Genomic DNA, 20262 nt, shown 5'->3' with positions numbered 1-20262 from the left:
ATGCTGCGCACGCGTATACTTGCAGTTTTAAACCAGAAAGTGAACATTTTAGTTGAATACTTTCATAAATATTGTAGATTAGTTTCTAGTGTTGGGGATATTGGATGCTGCGCACGCATACTTGCAGTTTTAAACCAGAAAGTGTACATTTTAATTGAATATATTAACTAATATTGGAGTTTAGTTTCTAGTGTTGTGCTCGCGGGATGCTGCACGCGCAGGCCTGCATTCTTAAACCTAAAAGTGAACATTCTTGTTTATTATATTCATTAATATTGTAGATTACTTTATACTGTGGTGTATGCGGGGTGCTGCAGTTATAAACCAGAAAGTGCACACTTTAGTTATATATATTCATTAATATTGCAGATTTGCTCGCAGTGGTGTGTTCATGCTGCGCGCGCAGGCCCGCAGCACTGGAATGAACTCCTGCATCGTGTCGCGCTATGTGTGTTAGTGTTATAATTGCATCAGCGCGCATAAACACACACAGAGAGCGCATTTAACGCGTTTAAACAGCTTTAGTAGAAAATATAGAAAGACGAGAAGAGAGGCAAACGACGGGCCAAACGCACACAAACACGCGCGCTGTTCTGGTCAACAATAACCTCTTGTATTTCCATCTCACGACGGCCCCCCCCCCACCCAAGCCAAAAATCATTGCCTTTTTCATTATCCATGAATGTTGACTCTGATAAGGGGATCCTGACCATGAGAGCATCTCTCTGTCTCGGTCTCCGGCGCTCGGCTCCTTTCTTTGCGTCCTTTGTTTTATCTCAGGTGAATTGTAATCATGTGATCAAACGAACACCCCCCTTCCATTACCCTCTTAAATGAAAAAATGAGGAACAAAAAGCAGTTCTGTGTATATAAAAAAAGAAAAGAAAAGAGAAAAGACGTGTGTCTCTCTTTAGAGCGTCTTTTTCTCGGTGTCCCTTCAAACGTACACGCACACATGTCTCGGTTCTCGCGGGTCTGTGGATGTACACGGGAAAGCGCGCGGATCTGAGGCCTGCTGCACACTTTGATGTGAGTTTTGCCCTGTTGCTCTTAGGGAGGCTTTGGGAAGGAGGAGACCCCGCTTTGGAGAAAGTGACACTCGGTCTCCGAGCATTTATAGGACATAAACATCAAGCTGGGGGGTGTTTGTCAGTGAGGGACATTTGTAAATGTGTGCTGTTTAGTATGCGCGTGCATGTTAATTGTTTCTTCTGTTATTTAATGTGGCTGCTTGAGAAGAGTGATTTGTTATGTGTGTCGCGTCGCCTGTCAGAACAGGGAGGCTTCTTTTATACCGCTGAAATGTGTCCTGCGCTATTTGTGTAAATCGTTTTGTTTTATATATGTTATTAGTTAATTGTTTACATTATTATTAGTTTCCAGTTTAATGCCATTCTGCTTTATCAAGGGGTTCCGTTTTTATGGTAAAGAAGAAATCAGAAATGCGCTATAAAATAGCTGGGATGTATTATTGTCAAATATGGACAAATTCAGCAGATGGATTAAATATTTAAATGCCATGCAAAAACTTTGAGTCCATATTTGACCCAGCGTTGGGTTAATACAACCCTGCCTACAATCTTTAAATGATTGATTTTGTTTATTTTTTAAATTCAGAAATTAAAATGTTTTTAAACTTTTTGTTTTGGGGTTTTGTAGGCGAATTTATTTAAATGGAAATAACCCAAACGCGCAGGTGCGTAATGCGTATGCGCATTTGTATAGCGCGTTTATTATGCGTGCATGTCAGTAATAAAAATAAATATAATTATTTTATTGTAAAATTATAATATTATAATTCAATTAAAACAAAAAAAATAAAACCAATTTAATAAAAACGAAAACGCGTTTTACCTTTCATGCATTTGTAGTCTTCATCAAATAACAAGAGACTGACGAAATTATTTTAGATCATCTGTCGGGTCAGAATTACGCATTATTCCTGGATATCCACAAGCTATTTAATACAAATAACAATGTTTTTATTATTAACAGTATTATTTGTATAAGTATTTCGTGTATTTTAAACATTATTATGTTCATACTCCTGAGCGACTCGCAAATGCGCTTTATGAAAACATAAATAAATTCGTTTCTCTTGACCGTTTTTGATATCTTATAAATGTTTAATGTAATTTCTGAGCTGTGTATTTATCGAAATAACTCGTGTGTTCGTTGTTAATGCGCGCATGTTCGTGCGACAGTGTAATTAGTTTTTTAATCACGAGTTTATTATGATCCGCATTACCGCAGAGATAAAACTGCGCGCGTCTGCGTGATTTAATAAAGAAATACGCACACAAAAACATAATTAATTTTATCAATTCATCTCTGATCAAGAGAGTGTGTGTGCCACAGTTGGAGATTTGTTTATCAACGCTTTTAAACTGCAGTTTTGCCTGAATGAGCAGCGAAGAGGAGATCATGAGGAGGCAGAGTTATTCTGTTACAAACTGATGCTTCAGCAAACTAAAACTGCTGGTGCTTAGTGTTGTGCGCAGTTTATAGGATAATGTGTGTGTGTGTGTGTGTGTGTGTGTGTGTACGTGCAAATGTGAATAAGTGTGTTTGTGTGTGTTTATGTGAGGGTATGAGTGTGTTTGTGCGTAAAAATGTGAATTGGTGTTTGTGTGTGTGTGTGTGTTTATGTGATGGCATGAGTGTCTGCGTAAAAATGTGAATTGGTGTGTGTGTGTGTGTGTGTGTGTGTTTATGTGATGGTATGAGTGTGTTTGTGCGTAAAAATCTGAATTGGTGTGTGTGTGTGTGTGTGTGTGTTTATGTGATGATATGAGTGTGTTTGTGCGTAAAAATGTGAATTGGTGTGTGTGTGTTTATGTGATGGTATGAGTGTGTTTGTGCGTAAAAATGTGAATTGGTGTGTGTGTGTGTGTGTGTGTGTGTGAGCATGAGAGATTGTATTTGATGAGTGTTTGTGTGTGTTTGTGATGGTATGAGTGTGTTTGTGCGTGAAAATGGGAAATGTGTGAAAGAGTGTGTATGAGTATGTTTGTGCGTAAAAATGTGAATTAGTGTGTGTGTGTGTTTATGTGATGGTATGAGTGTGTTTGTGTGTGAAAATGTGAATTGTGATGTGTAAGTTTAAGAGAGAGAGAGAGAGTGTGTATATGCAATGTGAATCGACGTGTGTGTGTAAGTGATGGTATGAGTGTGTGTTTGTCTGTGAAAATGTGAATTAGTGTGTGTTTGTGTTTATGTGATGGTATGAGTATGTTTGTGCGTAAAAATGTGAATTAGTGTGTGTGTGTTTATGTGATGGTATGAGTGTGTTTGTGTGTGAAAATGTGAATTGTGATGTGTAAGTTTGAGAGAGAGAGAGAGAGAGAGAGAGAGAGAGAGTGTGTATATGCAATGTGAATCGACGTGTGTGTGTAAGTGATGGTATGAGTGTGTGTTTGTCTGTGAAAATGTGAATTAGTGTGTGTTTGTGTTTATGTAATGGTATGAGTATGTTTGTGCGTAAAAATGTGAATTAGTGTGTGTGTGTTTATGTGATGGTATGAGTGTGTTTGTGTGTGAAAATGTGAATTGTGATGTGTAAGTTTGAGAGAGAGAGAGTGTGTATATGCAATGTGAATCGACGTGTGTGTGTAAGTGATGGTATGAGTGTGTGTTTGTCTGTGAAAATGTGAATTAGTGTGTGTTTGTGTGTGAAAATGTGAGTTGGTGTGTGTAAGTGTAGAAGAGTGTGTATGTGATGGTATGAGTGTGTGTGCGTGACAATGTGATTCAATGTGTGTAAGTGTAAGAGAGTGTGTTTATGTGATATGTGTGTTATTTTGCATCAAAATGTGAATTGTGTGTGTGTGTGTGTGTGTGTGTGTGTGTGTGAGAGAGAGAGAGAGAGAGAGGTAGAGAGTGAGTGTGTGTATGTGATTGTATGAGTGTGTGGATGAAAATGTGAATCGGGATGTGTGTGTGTGTGTGTGAGAGAGTGTGTATGTGATTGTATGATTGTGGGTTCGTGTGTGAAAATGTAATTCAATGTGTGTAAGGGTGAGAGAGTGTGTTTATGTGATATGTGTGTGTTTGTGCATGAAAATGTAAGTGTGTGTGTAAGTGTTAGAGTGTGTGTTTGTTATTTTATGAGTGTGTTTTTGTGCCATCAATTATGAATTATGTGTGTGTGTGTTTAAGTGAGAGAGTGCGTGATAGTATGTGTGTGTGTTTGTGCATGAAAATGAATCAGTGTGTGTGTGTGGAAGTGTGAGTGTTTTTGTGATAGTATGCGTGTGTGTATGTACTTAAATGTGTTTGTTTGATTGAGTGTTTAAATGTGCATGTGTGTTTTTTAATGTGTGTGTGAGTATGAGAAAGTGTGTGTGTGTGTGTGTGTGTGCGCGTGTGTTTGTGTGTGTGTGTGTGTGTGTGTATTTAAATGTGTTTGTGTGTTTAAATGTGTGTATAAATGTGAATCAATATGTTTGTGTGAGCGAGAAAGTGTGTGTGCGTGTATGTGTGTGTGTGTGTGTGTGCGCAGTCATGCAGCATGTGACAGTGATGATGTGGCTGGTTGCCGTTGGAGATGGTCTCTGGGATGTCAGAGAAAGATGTTTGTGAGGTCAGAAGGTCAATAGGAGGACACGCATGTCCCATGACACACACACACACACACCTGATGGCACTGGCTCTGCTTGTGTGTGTGTGTGTGTGTGAGACAGGAAGTGCAGCGGGCAGTGGGTGGAGGATTGATCATGTAGCAGTGAGAGGTTTTGTCCTGTTGTCCGCTGTGGGGAATTCCTGCTCGGAGACACTGAGCGCGCTCACAAAGGTCAGACACACTGATGGAGCGATCATGAGCTCATGATTCTGCTGATGCTCACACTCCTTACCTGTGGGGGAGACTCACCTGACACACTCTTAGAGCCGGAGAAACATACACACACATATATATATACACACACACACACACATATATACAGTTGAAGTCAGAATTATTCGCCCCTCTTTGAGTTTGTTTTTCTTTTTTAAATATTTCCCAAATGATGTTGAACAGATTCAGGAAATGTTCACAGTATGTCTGATAATATTTGTTCTTCTGGAGAAAGCCTGATTTGTTTTATTTCGGCTAGAATAAAAGCAGTTTTTAATTTTTTATAAGCCATTTTAAGGTCAATATTATTAGCCTCTTTAAGCTAAATATTTCTTAGACTGTCTACAGAACAAACCATCGCTATATAACCTGCCTAGTTACCCTAATTACCCTAGTGAAGCCTTTACATGTCACTGTAAGCTGTATAGAAGTGTCTTGAAGAATATCTAGTCTATTATTTACTGTCATCATGACAAAGAGAAATCAGTTATTAGAGATGAGATATTAAAACTATTATATACAGACATTGGGGGAAAAACATTGCTTGTAAACATTTTCACTCATGTTTTATTTTTACAAAGCTGATTATTATTTGCTTGTATAAAGCTTTATGGATATAAAATCATATGATCTGTTTTTTACTCTCAGAAATAAATGCAGCGCTTACGTTTATTAGCATCTAGTTGAACACTAAACTTACTAATGTACTTTTTAAACCTATTATCTGTATTTATTTGTTGGCTAAATAATAAATTTAACTAAGTAGTCTATAAGAAATATAATTTATAATTAAATAATTTTAATTAAAAATGTAAAATGAGTACATTTTATTAACCCCAATTTTTGGGTTTGTCCATATTTTACCCAAATTTGGGTTCCAACAACCCAGCATTGCAGAGTGCAAGAGATGAGAGAACAAAACTGTATTGGCTTCAGGATAAACTATGTTAAATACATTTATGATGTTAGTTAAACAAAATAAGTTTGTTATTATTATTATTTTGAGCATTCTTTTTATAGTTATATAAATTATTAAACTAACAGTCAAATAGGGGTGGCGCAGTGGGTAGCACAGCAAGAAGGTCACTGATTCGAGTCCCGGCTGGGTCAGTTGGCGTTTCTGTGTGGAGGTTGCATTTTCTCCCAATGTTGGCGTGGGTTTCCCCCACAGTCCAAACACATGCACTATAAATTGTCTATAATGTATGTGTGTAAATGGAAGTGTATGGGTTTTTCCTAGTGATGGGGTGCAGCTATATAAGGGCATCCACTGCGTAGACATATGCTGGATAAGTTGGTGGTTCATTCCGCTGTGTCAATCCCGGATTAATAAAGGGACTAAGACCAAAAGAAAATGAATGAATGAACAGTAAAATGTATGGCAGTTTCCTTTTCTGCACTGATAATTGTTAGAATTATTAGTGCTTCTGTGGCAATAAATTATTTAATTTCTTTATGATTTCTGCAGTAACGGTGATGAAAATCCAGCTTTGAGTCACAAAAATAAATTGAACTTGAATGACTTTATTAATTTGTAACAATATTTCACAGTCAAACAGTTTTATTTCAGTATTTCTGATCAAATAAATGCAGCCTTGGAGAGCAGAATTGGCTTCTTTTAAAACATAACCCAATCTGTTTCTAAACCTATGACTGTAGTGTGTGCGCAGTTTAATTGTTCAGTGATTCAGTCCATAAACTCATTAAAGTATAACTCATGAACATAATCTCACTCCATAAACTAAGATTAAAGTTTAATATTGTGCACCTGCACTCAGATGCTCAGGTGTGGACACACTGATGGAGAACAGCTGTGGAGATCATTCAGCATCAATCAGTAAATCAAACATGGAAAATAATATTCAAATGGGCTTTCATTTGCATTTCATTCATTCATTTTCCTTTCGGCTGAGTCCCTTTATTAATCAGGGGTCACCACAGCCAACGCAATCTCACGACAATTCGTAACTTTTTGATTTAGTGGCTAATTCATATGAATCCGTACAATCTAATTCATACAATTTAGTACGATTTGTTCACCCCTTAATGACGGTTGGGTTTAGGGGTGGGGTTAGGTGCCACGCCTCCTTTTTAAAATTGTACAACTTCGTATGACTGAATTCGTATAAATTAGCCACTAAACTGGCAAAACGTAAAATACTTACATTTTCTCGTGAGATTAGGCTGCCACAGCAAAATGAACCAAGGTCACTGGTTTGAGTCCCGGCTTGGCATTTCTGTGTGGAGTTTGCATGTTCTCCCCGTGTTGGCGTGGGTTTCCTCCGGGTGCTCCGGTTTCAGTCCAAACACATGCGCTATAGGGGAACTGATCAACTAAATTGGCCGTAGTGTATGAGTGTGTTGGGGGGTTTCCTAGTTCTGGGTTGCAGCTGGAAGGGCATCCGCTGGGTAAAACATATGCTGGATAAGTTGGCGGTTCATTCCGCTGTGGACACCCCTGATCAGTTTATTACAAGGATTTTTATGAATAAAATCAAAGTGCTTTGTAAATAGTTATTTTTATAGCATTATTTTGGTTTATATTAATGTATACAAAACATTATTTAGTAAAAAACAATATTATTCTGCAAAATATGGCAAAAGCTGAACGTAATATGTAGAAAAACTTACAATATGTATAAGCAATAACAGCATAATCACACAGTATACACTTAAACCTGTGTGTGTGTGTGTGTGTGTGTGTTGCTGTTCCAGCTGCAACCCATCTCTGGGAAACAGCCAGACACACTCATACACTACAGACAATTTAGCCTACCCAATTCCCCTACATGTGTTTTGAGTGTGGGGGAAACCGGAGCACCCGAAGGAAACCCACACCAACACGGGGAGAACATGCAAACTCCACACAAAAACTCCAACTGACCCAGCCGAGGCTCAAAGCAGCGACCTTCTTGCTGTGAGGCGATAGCACTACCTACTGCGCCACTGCGTCGCCCAACATAGTTACTCAATCCCAATTTTTTAAATTAAGTAACTACGCATTAGCCTAAAATGATACTGTAATGAGCAGCTTCTGTGTGTGTTTTGTGTTTATTTGCGGTTGTGAATTGCATTATGGGATGTTGATCTCTGCTCTGTTGAACTGTAGAGTTGAATCTTCATCATCAGAAGTGGACAAAGTGACTTCTATTGAGATTTTAGTCATTTAAAATAATAATATAATGGATAAAAATAATACCTAGAGAAATAAGTGTGGAAATAACAGAAAATGTGCTACAGTTTATTACAAGGAGACTGTAGTGTAATATACAACACCAACCCAGACAATACAGCACTGCACACTATTAATAATGTGCAGAAATGACACTTTACACACTTTACATCAACAGAAAAAGCAAGAATCACAAAATACAGGACACAGTTTTATGAAGCGTACTTATTTTACAGTGTTGGTGACTTTGTGTCAGTCAGCGCTGGGTAAATGGCTTGCAAAATTACTTATTTTAATTACTTAGTCTGAAAAGTAACTTAATTACTCCATAAGTAATCTAATTACCTGACTTATTGCTGCTTAAACCCCATATAAATCCCAATGCGTTGACAACAGAAATTAAACAACTAATTCTAAACAGGATCTTTGAATTTATTTTTTAAAAATTATAATTTTTTAAAGCATTTTATGCATCGAAATGTTTTATGCATGTGAAATTTTTCAAATTATAAAACAAATCAGCACTGACAAATTATAATTATGCATCTCTGAGTTTATATTGACTAATATCTCACTGCATTTATGGTTTTAAGCATGTTCAGTTCATTTCTTGATCAGTGTGAGCACCTATTTTGTCTGAATTGATTTATACAGAACTGTTACATTTATTTACTGTATTTAAGGATGTACAATTTACTGTAAATAAATGACACAAAATGAAACTAATCTTAATTTTACAGCAGAAAAATAATTTAATAACAGAAATAGCGTAATTAATTACACACTATGCTGATTGTGGTTCATGTTTTTTTTTTTTGTTGTTTATTTCTGCTTATAAATTGCATTATAGGATCTTGATTTATTCTCCAACAACTATTGATGCTGAATATTTATAAATTACTTTATTATATTATATAAGAGCATACTAATATTTATTGCATTATCAGTGATTTATGTAGTGCTCTTCAAATACATGACAATTAAAATTTTTATACACTAAAAAAAGCAAAAACAAACAAAAAAATTTAATTGTTACGTAATTTAATTGCAGTTATTTATAATTAACCCAGCATTGGGTCATATATGGACAAACACAACCACTGTGGAAAAATATAATTAAAATATAATTTATAGCAAGTTAAAAAGTATCATTTAAATTGAAATGCATTGATTTTGTCCATATTTAACCCAACAATGGGTTAATATAACCCAGCATTGTTTGATTAAGTTTTGCCTTGTAACACTGCTCTTATTACGTCATATATTTCAGCTTTACAGAAATCACTGCAATGTGAAGAGAAATGCATGTGCTGCAGGTCTGCATTAAATTTCTTCAAGCAAGTAACAGAAATAATGACCTTAAAGTAACCATAATTTGCTTTGTTTATATTTATAATACTTCTTAATTAATTATAGTAACCACACTCAGATAAAATCAGTTTATTAGCTTCTGTATTTTGTGATTTACAAGTGTTTTTTGTTTATTTATGGTTATTAATCACGTTAAATGATCTTTATTTTGTTGACTTTTTCAATCCTTTCAGCATGAAAAGAGTCAACAAAGTATCTGTTGTTGATGATTTTAATAGTTTGAAGTCATATATTGTGTAAGAATTAATATATAAAGAAATACATGTGTACAATAGCAGAAAAAGTGCTGGCAGTTTACCTTTTTAACATTAATCTGTCAATATGTTCATTAAAAAAGCTGATTAAAGTCACTTTTTTCAAGATTTTTGAAATCAGAGGTTGCTGAAGGAAAAGTTAAGGTCCCATAATGCAATTAAAAAGCATAAATAAATAAAGAAAACAACTTGAATAATAAAATATAGGACACTGTAATGTACAGATGTTGCTTACAGTGTGTGATTTTATTTGTATACGTTCAACTAAAAATTCACAAGTTTGTAGCATAGTTAATAACTAAAACTAATAAGTTCATCTTCAAAAAAGAAATTACTACATCATTAAAATTGTATTTACATTACTTTTCTCATTACATTGTCTGAAAAGTAACTTAATTTTACTCAAAAGTCAATTACTTGACTTGCTATTTCAAACCCATAGAAAGCTCAATGGTTAGACAATATAATTGAAGCTCCTTTAATTCTAATCAGGGTCAGGACACTTTATTGGCCATTTGTTTATATATATCTATCATATATACGCTAAAATAATCTGTAATTCAGGAGTTTAGTTTAATTGTTTACAGGTTCAATGCATATTAATACACATTACTGTAAAATGTGCCAGAATTAAGCCAACAATGGCTATTTTTCATCTGCAGACCCCTGACAGAAAGTTAAAGTCACACCTAAAATAGAAGCACAGCATACACTCTAAAAAACACAGGGCTAAAAACTAGCCAAATTGGGTTGTTTTTAACCCTACTGTTGAGTTATTATTTTTTAACCCCATAAATGGGTTGTATTCTACCCAATCACTGGTTATTTTTTCTTAAATAGGTTAATTTGATCCAAAAAAGCCTGTGAAAGATGACCCAGCAATTGTGTTGTTTTGACTCGGCATCACTGTGGGGGATGTGCAGCTTTGATTACAGGTGTACAAACGGTGCTAGTAAGACATTTTTTAATTCAGAAAGGTCTGAGTAAGGGCTGCTATGAGCATAAATCTCATTTTAATCATCTAAAAAGGCGAGGAATCTGCGTTTATGCTACACTATTTTTATTGCATTTAAGCAAATTAGCACATAATATGTGGTATCCCAGTCAGCCCCTGCTGTGAGTTGATTTGACCCAAAGAGCTGGATTAAAACTACCCAAGACTCTGATAACCGCCAAAAATTACCCAAAATGCCTCAACCTAAGATTTGGGTTGAAAAAAACCCCGTATTTTTTTAGAGTGGATAACATAGACTACACTCTCATATATTAAACACAAAAGCAAACACAGATTGATCAGGAAAGTCGAGAGTTTTCTGTATTTTGTGATCCATGTTTTTGTAAATGTGTATGCTTTTGAATTGCATTGTGGGACTTTTTTTGTCATGTGTGCAGTGCTGTATTGTCTGTGTTGGTGTTGTATATTATTTAACAGAAACCCTGCATCACATTTACTGTTATTTTACAGACTTATTTCTCTAGATATTATTAATTCTCATTATTTCAGACCACTAAAGTCTCAATAAAAGTCACTTTGTTGAACTGTAATGTTGAATTCATTCATTTTCTTGTCGGCTTAGTCCCTTTATTAATCTGGGGTCGCCACAGCGGAATGAACCGCCAACTTATCCAGCACGTTTTTACGCAGCGGATGCCCTTCCAGCCGCAACCCATCTCTGGGAAAGTTATGTTGAATTATTAACATCAAAAGTGGACAGAGCAGAGATCAACATCCCATAATGCAATACACAACTACAAATAAACACAAAAAAATATGCATCCTTGTTAATTAACGGATAAGTTTAGTGTGTGTTCACACACAATCTGCTTCTCTAAGTGTATATCTTACATTTTTCATTAACTAAATTCCCACTCAATTTATTGTTTCATCAATAGTCCTGATAAATGTGTCCAAAACTAAAAATACTCTTCTAAATCATGCAGCAACATGTGAAGTGTGTCATTTGAAGACAACATTAAGTGTTTTTCAGTAGTTTTTGGACGTCTTTGATGAAAGGTTCAGACGTTGACTACTTGTAACAGCAACAGAAACTAATATCCTGCCTCTCTGGATTTATTTATACAGAAATGTTTAATTTTATTTACAATATTTAAGGTATTCAAGTAAAGTGTAATTATCTAAAAGGCTTTTAATTCACTTAAAATGTTGACTCCTGTATTTGTATATAATACTAATAATGTGCTTCTCTGAATTGATGTAAACAGAACTGTTCAGTTTATTTACACTATTTAAGGCATGATGCATTATAATTAATGTAAATAAATGACATATAATGAAAAATAATCCTGTAATTTACTTTTTGTAATTTCATTGTGACACTTAAATCATTCAACACAGCTTGTATTATGCTTGTATATAGAGTTGAAGTCAGAATTATTAGTCCTTCTGAATTATTATTAGCCCCTTTGTTTCTGTTTACGTAGAGATGTTTTCAGCACATTTCTAATCATAATAGTTTTAATAACTCATCTCTAATAACTGATTTATTTTCTCTTTGCCATGATGACAGTAAATAATTTTAGACTAGATATTCTTCAAGACACTTCTATACAGCTTAAAGTGACGTTTAAAGGCTTAACTAGGGTAATTAGGGTAAATTTAGGGTAATTAGGCAAGTTATTGTAAAACAGTGGTTTGTTCTGGAGACAATACAAAACAAATATTGCTAAACCGGGCTAAAAATATTGACCTTAAAATGGTTTAAAACAATTAACAACTGCTTTTATTCTAGCCAAAATAAAACAAATAAGACTTTCTCCAGAAGAAAAAATATTACAGAAAATACTGTGAAAATTTCCTGAATCTGTTTAATATAATTTAGGAAATATCTGAAGAAGAATGAATTAATAATTTTGACTTCTACTGTGTGTGAACAGAATTGCGTCACCCGACAATCCTGTACATTCTCCCGCATATGTATGAATATTAATGAGGCGCTCATTAGCATGCGGTGGTCTTATGGAGGGTTAATGGCGGCCGTGACCCCTGCTGCCCCGCGCTCCAGCGTCTCCTAATAAAGCGCTGCAGCTGCGTCAGGCGCGCGTCTCCGCTGATCAATCCGGCTTTTGTGCGTCCGCCGGACTCTTGGACGGATTCCTCTGCAGCTGCGGAGAATGCAGCAGAAACCGCCATCAATGCGCCATTGTGTGCCGCACTCATATCTGCGGCCTCCGCCAGGGGTCCAGTTACCCCGATTGTGCAGCAGAAACATCTGAAGGAAGCTGATACGGGTTTCAGAGGGTTTAATGGAGGAGGGAGGGTGAGAGAGAGGGATGGTTACCTGGTTTACAGGTATGTGTAAATCCTGAGATCACTCTGAGAATGTTGTTGACTAACATTAGTAATGTTACGCTAAAGGAAGCTCTGTAGGGTCTTTAAAGGTGTCAAACACTTCAGTGATTCAATTATGACGTTCTCCGAAAGCTACATAGTAGGTTCATGGTTTAGATTATTTCAAAACATCTCCAGAAATGCTTTTATGAGCTCATTTATTACTCCATAAAATACTTCTAGAGGGCAACACAGAGGCGCAGTAGGTAGTGTTGTCCCCTCACAGCAAGAAGGTTGCTGGTTTGAGCCTCGGCAGGGTCAGTTGGCGTTTCTGTGTGGAGTTTGCATGTTCTCCCTGCGTTCCTCTGGGTTTCCTCCGGGTGCTCCGGTTTCCCCCACAGTCCAAAGACATGCGGTACAGGTGAATTGTGTAGGCTAAATTGTCTGTAGTGTATGTGCGTGGATGTTTCCCAGAGACGGGTTGCGGCTGGAAGGGCATCCGCTGAGTAAAAACATGCTGAATTTTTGACGGTTCATTCCACAGTGGTAACCCTGGATTAATAAAGGGACTAAGCTGAAAAGAAAATGAATGAATGAATGAATACTCCTAAAATCAGAAGGTCCATATTGACCATATTTGGATCAGTCATGAATATTAATGAGGTCAGCTGTGACTCTTGCAGCCTGCTCTGTCTCTCCCCCCCACACACACACACACACACACACACACACACACACACACATTAGAGAGAGAGATGGTTACCTGGTTTACAGGTATGTGTAAATCCTGAGATCACAGTGAACTGAGAATGTTATTGACTGATGTTAGTATTGTGACGCTAAAGGGAATCTCTGTAGGGTCTTTAAAGGTGCCATGTATTGCATTGGTTTAATAAGTTAAATTCTTCTCTGATATCTACATAGTAGGTTTGTGGTTTAGGTAAGTAAAACAATCTTCAGAAAGAGTTTTGTAAGCTCATTTGTTACTCTATAAAATGCACCTAGAATCAGAAAGTCCATATTGACCATATTTGGATAGGTCATGAATATTAATAAGCTCAGCTTGTAGCCTGCTCTTTCTTTTCCCCACACACAGTAGAGAGAGAGAGAGAGAGAGAGAGAGAGAGATGGTTACCTGGTTTACAGGTATGTGTAAATACTGAAATCACAGTGAACTGAGAATGTTATTGACTGATGTTAGTATTGCGACGCTAAAGGAATCTCTGTTGGGTCTTTAAAGGTGTCATATACTGCATCGGTTTAATGAGTTCAATTGTTCTCGGGTGTCTAAATAGTAAGTTTATGGTTTAGGTAAGTTCAAAAAAATCTTCAGAAATGGTTTTGTAAGCTCATTTATTACTCTATAAAATACTCCTAGAATTAGAAGGTCTATATTGACCATATTTGGATAGGTCATGAATATTAATGAGCTCAGCTGTGACTCTTGCAGCCAGCTCTGTCTTCCTCTCTCTCACACACACACACACACACACACATTAGAGAGAGAGAGAGAGAGATGGTTACCTGGTTTACAGGTATGTGTAAATACTGAGATCACAGTGAACTGAGAATGTTATTGACTGATGTTAGTATTGCGATGCTAAAGGAATCTCTGTTGGGTCTTTAAAGGTGTCATATACTGCATCGGTTTAATGAGTTTGATTGTTCTCGGGTGTCTAAATAGTAAGTTTATGGTTTAGTTAAGTTCAAAAAAATCTTCAGAAATTGGTTTTGTAAGCTCATTTATTACTCTATAAAATACTCCTAAAATTAAAAGGTCTATATTGACCATATTCGGATAGGTCATGAATATTTATGAGTTTATATGTAATGCTTGCAGCCTGCTCTTTCACACAGACATACACTAAAGAGAAAGATGAGTAATTGGTTTACAGGTATGTGTAAATCCTAAGATCACTCTGAGAATGTTGACTAATAGTAGTATTGTGATGCTAAAGAAAGCTCTGTAGGGTCTTTAAAGGTGTCAAACACTGCAGTGATTTAATAATGATGTTCTCTGATAGCTACATAGTAGGTTTGTGGCTTAGGTAAGTTAAAAAAACATCTCCAGAAACAGTTTTATATGCTTATTTATCACCCAATAAAATGCCCCTAGAATCAGAAGGTCCCTATTGACCATATTTGGATAGGTCATGAATATTAATGAGCTCAGCTGGTAATGTTTGCAGCCTGCTCTTTCTCTCACATTAACACACTGTAGAGAGAGAGAGAGATGCTTACCTGGTCTACAGGTATGTGTACATCCTGAGATAACAGTGAGCTGAGAACACTTTGAGAATGTTATTGACTAACGTTAGTATTGTGTAGGGTCTTTAAAGGTGCAACATACTGCATTCGTTTAATGTTAAATTGTTCTCTGATATCTACTGTACACCGTGGGAAAATAGCTGCAAAAACATTTACAGTATTACTGGCAATTTTGGCTCATGGCATGTGTGTTTGACTTATAAAACTTATAAAATAGCTTCATCTTGTTACAGTCATATGTATTCAGCTGAACCTACTAAGTTGTGGCAAGCTGATGTAATATTTTTAAGTTGATCTCAGAGTGTTTAATTCAGTGTAGATGTCTTTAAAGGCAGATGGCCTGTATTTGATTCACATCCACTAATTGGTAATTGTCCTGCTGGGATTGTGAAGCGGAGAGCATTACTCCACATAAACACATCCATTATTCACACACACACACACACACACACACACACACACACACACACACACACACACTCATCATGTGATGGCCATTATCATGAGCACAATAAATAAGCTCATCAGGGCTTTTAATGTGATTTGCTGTGAAACACTTGAGTTGCAATTATTATACATTGAAAGTAGCTTTGTCAGATCCGAGCGCTGCAATTCATAACGGCATGAAAAATAACACACACAAACCATCCCACAGAGCAGAAAGAGGGTTTTATACCGCTGATATCCTGCAAATATTTAACCTTCTGTCCCTGAGATCGATTTATTTCATTAGTCAAGCATTTTATTGGCTCTAATCGAGTGTTTTACGATGCCTTCTACCCTCTTTCTGACCCCATAAACAAGCTATTCTTAATGCTGCTGTTCCTTTAAGAGATTTATAATCAGCTTTATTAATATTGTCTGCAATTAATTCAGTTTACGCTACTTTTCTGGAGATGTTTTGGAGAATTTGGCTGTTTTGTTCAAGAAAATCTGGAAAACATAAGCAAGTATACACACACAGCAGCTGAAGTTATCTTACTTTACGTGTGCTTGCTTGTTAAATCATCTACACTCCCTGACAAAAGCCTTGCAGCCTATTCAAGTTTTATGAACATCAAATAATAATGTGACTTCTAGTTGATCATTCAGTATCAGAAGTGTCTTATATGAAAGGATGAGGCTTATTTGAGCTCAATAAATCTGATCAAGTCTTGATGTTGACTGATTTGATTAGGACAGTGCGGTCTGACTCTGCTTAGACTAAAGTCTCATCACTGGATGTCCAGTATAGAATATAAAGTCCTGCTGCAGTGGAGACAGAATGAATATTGTGTCTGACTCCATCATGAGCTTGGAGGACTGCATCCATACATCTCTGACATGACTCAAATCCCTGATTAATAAAGTCATCTGGAACGGCAAAGAAAGCGTTCAGCAGGACTCCCAGAGTTCATCAAGACTCTTTGGGTTGTCTGCAACGCCTCATCCTTCATCAGCTCAATAATGTTGATGTCTGGTGACTGGACTGGCCAATCCTGGAGCAGCTTGAGCTTCTTTGCTTTCAGGAGTTTTGATGTGGAGGCTGAAGTATGAGAAGGAGCGCTATCCTGCTGGAGAATTGTCCCTCTCCTGTGGTTTGTTAATGTTGATCATTCACTCTCGCTCAAACCATGATTTCTCCTTCACCAAACTTGACTGATTTCTATGAGAATCCTGGTCCATGCTGGTTCCAGTAGGTCTTCTGCAGTATTGGTGATGATTGAGATGCAGATCAACAGATGATCCATCAGGGGAAAATCGTCTGACACTTTTCCACATGATCAACTAGAAGTCCAGTTATTTGTTGCTCTTACACCTGAGATCCACCACAAGACTTTAGTCAGGTAGTGTGCATTGCTTGTAGCGATGATTAAGAGCACACATCATGTTATTTGATGTTGTTCTGTATGAGACTCCAGAGTTACAGGTACATTCCAAGCATTTGCCATTAGTTTCCCTTAAACTGGAATGATGAAATATATATTAATATAGTAAACTGTATCAGGCAGCACGGTGGCGCAGTGGGTAGCGCCTGTCAACTCACAGCAAGAAGGTTCCTGCTTTAAGCACATCCTAAATTTGTCAAGTGCTAGCTGCCCTGAGACCAACATTTCTTTATGATGACCCGGAGACAACAACTCCATCAGCCAATCAAATGTCATGATGTCATCATTATGTGTCCCTCTGCAAAGCCTGCAAAAAACGCACACACACACACACCTGCATTTTTACCAGTGAAGAGGACAAGTGAAAAAGAAGACCAGGCCCGGATTGGCTAATCACAAGGACCGGGAGAATTCCAGGTGGGCCGGTCCGTTTTTTGGCCGCGAGGGCCAATGTCCCTAGCTGCTTGCACTCTCAGCTGTCGCATCTTGTTTTCATCTATTTGTTTATTTGACCATAGCCTCACTATTTTTATTCATTATTTCGCCGCAGCTTCGCTTTTTAGATTTATTTTCTCGCAGCTCCGTGAGCAAAATGCAGCCCGCAGGTTAATGATGATGTAACTCATTCCACCCCAAACAGTGGCACCTTAGTAAATATTAATTAATTTTAATTAATTTTACACTTGCTCAATGAAAATCAGATGATTCACTACATTAATGAATCTGACATAACTTGATCAGAAATATAAAAAGGGAAGGAAAAAAAAAGAGTAGACATCAATAGCGGCAGATGACAGTGCAATACTTATTCTTTATTGACACATCAACCCCACAGCATCATTGATGTTGACCCGAGTTCAAACCTCACCAGAGTCAAATATTACATTTATTTTATTTTATTTTTTTCATTTTTAGTGTTAAGACATATATTACTGTTTGAGTTACTTATGTATAGGTACATATTTTATTTTTTTGTGTTACGACCATTACAAAGGACTGGATATCTATACAGAATTAATGTTCCCATATTTATGACAAACATTTGAAGTTCTAAAGCAGCTGTGTCCTTAAAAAAGACGTGGTAGTGTCATTAGAAACTGAATTGGAAATTATATTATTTTAATATAGTCAGTGGTGAACTGAGGTGGGCCGGTCTTGAAACTCCAGAGCTGAAAAGGAGTCCCACTCCGTCCCTGGAAAAGACTTTTCTCCTATCAATTTAAGTTACAGAATGTTTGCAAAATTAATATTTGTTTATGGATTTGGTCTATTTTCCAGCTTAGCAAACATTAGCTTTAATTAGCATCGACAAGTTAGCCTAATTAGCCGTCCACACAAGTCTAACGTTGTGCTCTAATGTACTTTCTGGCTCAGATTAAAACTGGATAACACATTGAATTGTTGTTTTAATAGTGTGCCTATAGCTGTCAAACACGATTAAACATTTGATTGGCTGATGGAGTTGTTGTCCCCAGGTCATCATAAAAAATGCTGGTCTCAGGGCAGCTAACACTTGGCAAAATCAGGCTGTGCGCTGGTTCAAGTCTCGGCTGGGTTAGTTGGTGTTTCTGTGTGGAGTTTGCATGCTCTCCCCATGTTGGTGTGGGTTTCCTCCGGGTGCTCTGGTTCCCCCACAGTCCAAACACATGTGCTATAGGGGAATAGATCAACTAAATTGGCTGTAGAGTATGAGTGTGTATGGGTGTTTCCCAGTACTGGGTTGCAGCTGAATATTGAGTAAGGGGTGGGGTTTATTTGCTATGATATTCAATTTTTCGCTGAATCTGAATATTGAGTAGGAGGCTGGGTGTTATTTTGGTATGATTTATTTTCGGAAGGACATCCGCTGCGTAAAACATATACTGGAATAGTTGGCAGTTCATTCCATTGTGGAAACCTCTGATAAATATGGGACTGAGTTAAAGGAAACTGAATGATTGAAATGATTGTTCATTAATTTTCTTGTCGGCTTAGTCCCTTTATTATTAGTCCCGGGGTCGCCACAGCTGAATGAACCACCAACTTATCCAGCACATGTTTTACATAGCGGATGCCCTTCCAGCTGCAACCCATCATTGGGAAACATCCATACACACTCTTACACTTTGGACAATTTTAGCCTACCTAATTCATCTGTACATGTGTTTGGACTGTGGGGTAAACCGGAGCACCCGGAGGAAACCCACTCAAACGCAGGGAGAACATGCAAACTCCACAGAAACACCTACTGACCCAGCCGAGGCTCGAACCAGCAACCTTCTTGCCGTTTGGTGATTGTTTTATTGTTAAACTGTTCTCATTGAAATACCGTGTGTTGTTGAGGCACTGTGTCGTCCCTGGATGAAAACTATTTAACGATAAAACAATCACCTCATAGCATGTTGAACAAAACGTTGAGCAAAATGACTGATATTTGAGAGATGCGATTAAAGAGAGAGATACTCCTGCAGATCTGGAGCATCAAACACATCCCCGTCAGCTTTTATCAAACCTTTTAAATTCATTTAAAGTGAAGTCTGATTGATTTAAGAGTCCAGCAGTCCGCACTGACACGCATCTGTGTCGCATTCAGACAAGAATAAAGCATCTGTAAACATCTGCAGAGTCTGTGAAATGGAGTTCAAGGGATCATGCAAACCAAAACGGCAAATGTACCACCTGTTTACTAATCTAAAAGTGGTCCCAGAGTTTATTTCTCCCGTTAAACACCAAAGAAGATAGTTTGATACTTATGTGTCAAGCGTACGTGTGTGCTCCTGGAGCAGCCTGCGCCATACCTGCCAACACTTGCATCGTAAAATCCGGGAGATTTTCCCAGGGGGTCAGCTCAAACTAAAGACTAGGGGGAGGACGGGTGAGGCAGGGAGAAGAGCGAGCAAGTGAAGAGTGGAGGGGAAGGTGAGGTTTACGCAAACTGAAAGGTGCAGAGCAGGTATGGTGATGGTTGTGCCTTGGGTTTGGTGCGCAAGGCGGACTGTACCAAAAAGCTGTGGAGCCGGGGGGGAGCCTGCTCATGGACGCATAGCCCTCACCGTGGCTGATGTTGATGCGCAACCCTCAAAAAAATGCAAGCTCTGTGATTGGTCGGCTTGGTAGTTGTGACTAGTGTGGATGAGACCGAGAACCACGCAAATCCAATGGAGCGAGTGTTTACAAGTGTGGAGTCCCGTGAAGGAGCTCCAGATGGAGACGGTTGTTTGGTGTTT

General features: G+C 37.5%; 1 long non-coding RNA gene across 1 annotated transcript in view; it reads left to right on the top strand.

Moving 5' to 3' along the window:
• The first annotated feature begins 865 nt into the window (after positions 1–865).
• LOC141381079 (uncharacterized) overlaps positions 866–20262 on the top strand; it is a 42880-nt gene continuing 23483 nt past the window's right edge. Inside the window, exon 1 of the long non-coding RNA XR_015480311.1 lies at positions 866–1029. This is a non-coding gene — a long non-coding RNA (uncharacterized LOC141381079). The remainder of the gene's footprint in view (positions 1030–20262) is intronic.

The sequence above is a fragment of the Danio rerio genome, chromosome 3, assembly GCF_052040795.2.
Source record: "Danio rerio strain M-AB ecotype USA chromosome 3, GRCz13ab, whole genome shotgun sequence".
NCBI lineage: Eukaryota > Metazoa > Chordata > Actinopteri > Cypriniformes > Danionidae > Danio > Danio rerio.
The sequence above is the reverse complement of the archived record's forward strand: the minus strand, read 5'-3'. Positions and strand labels throughout refer to the sequence as shown.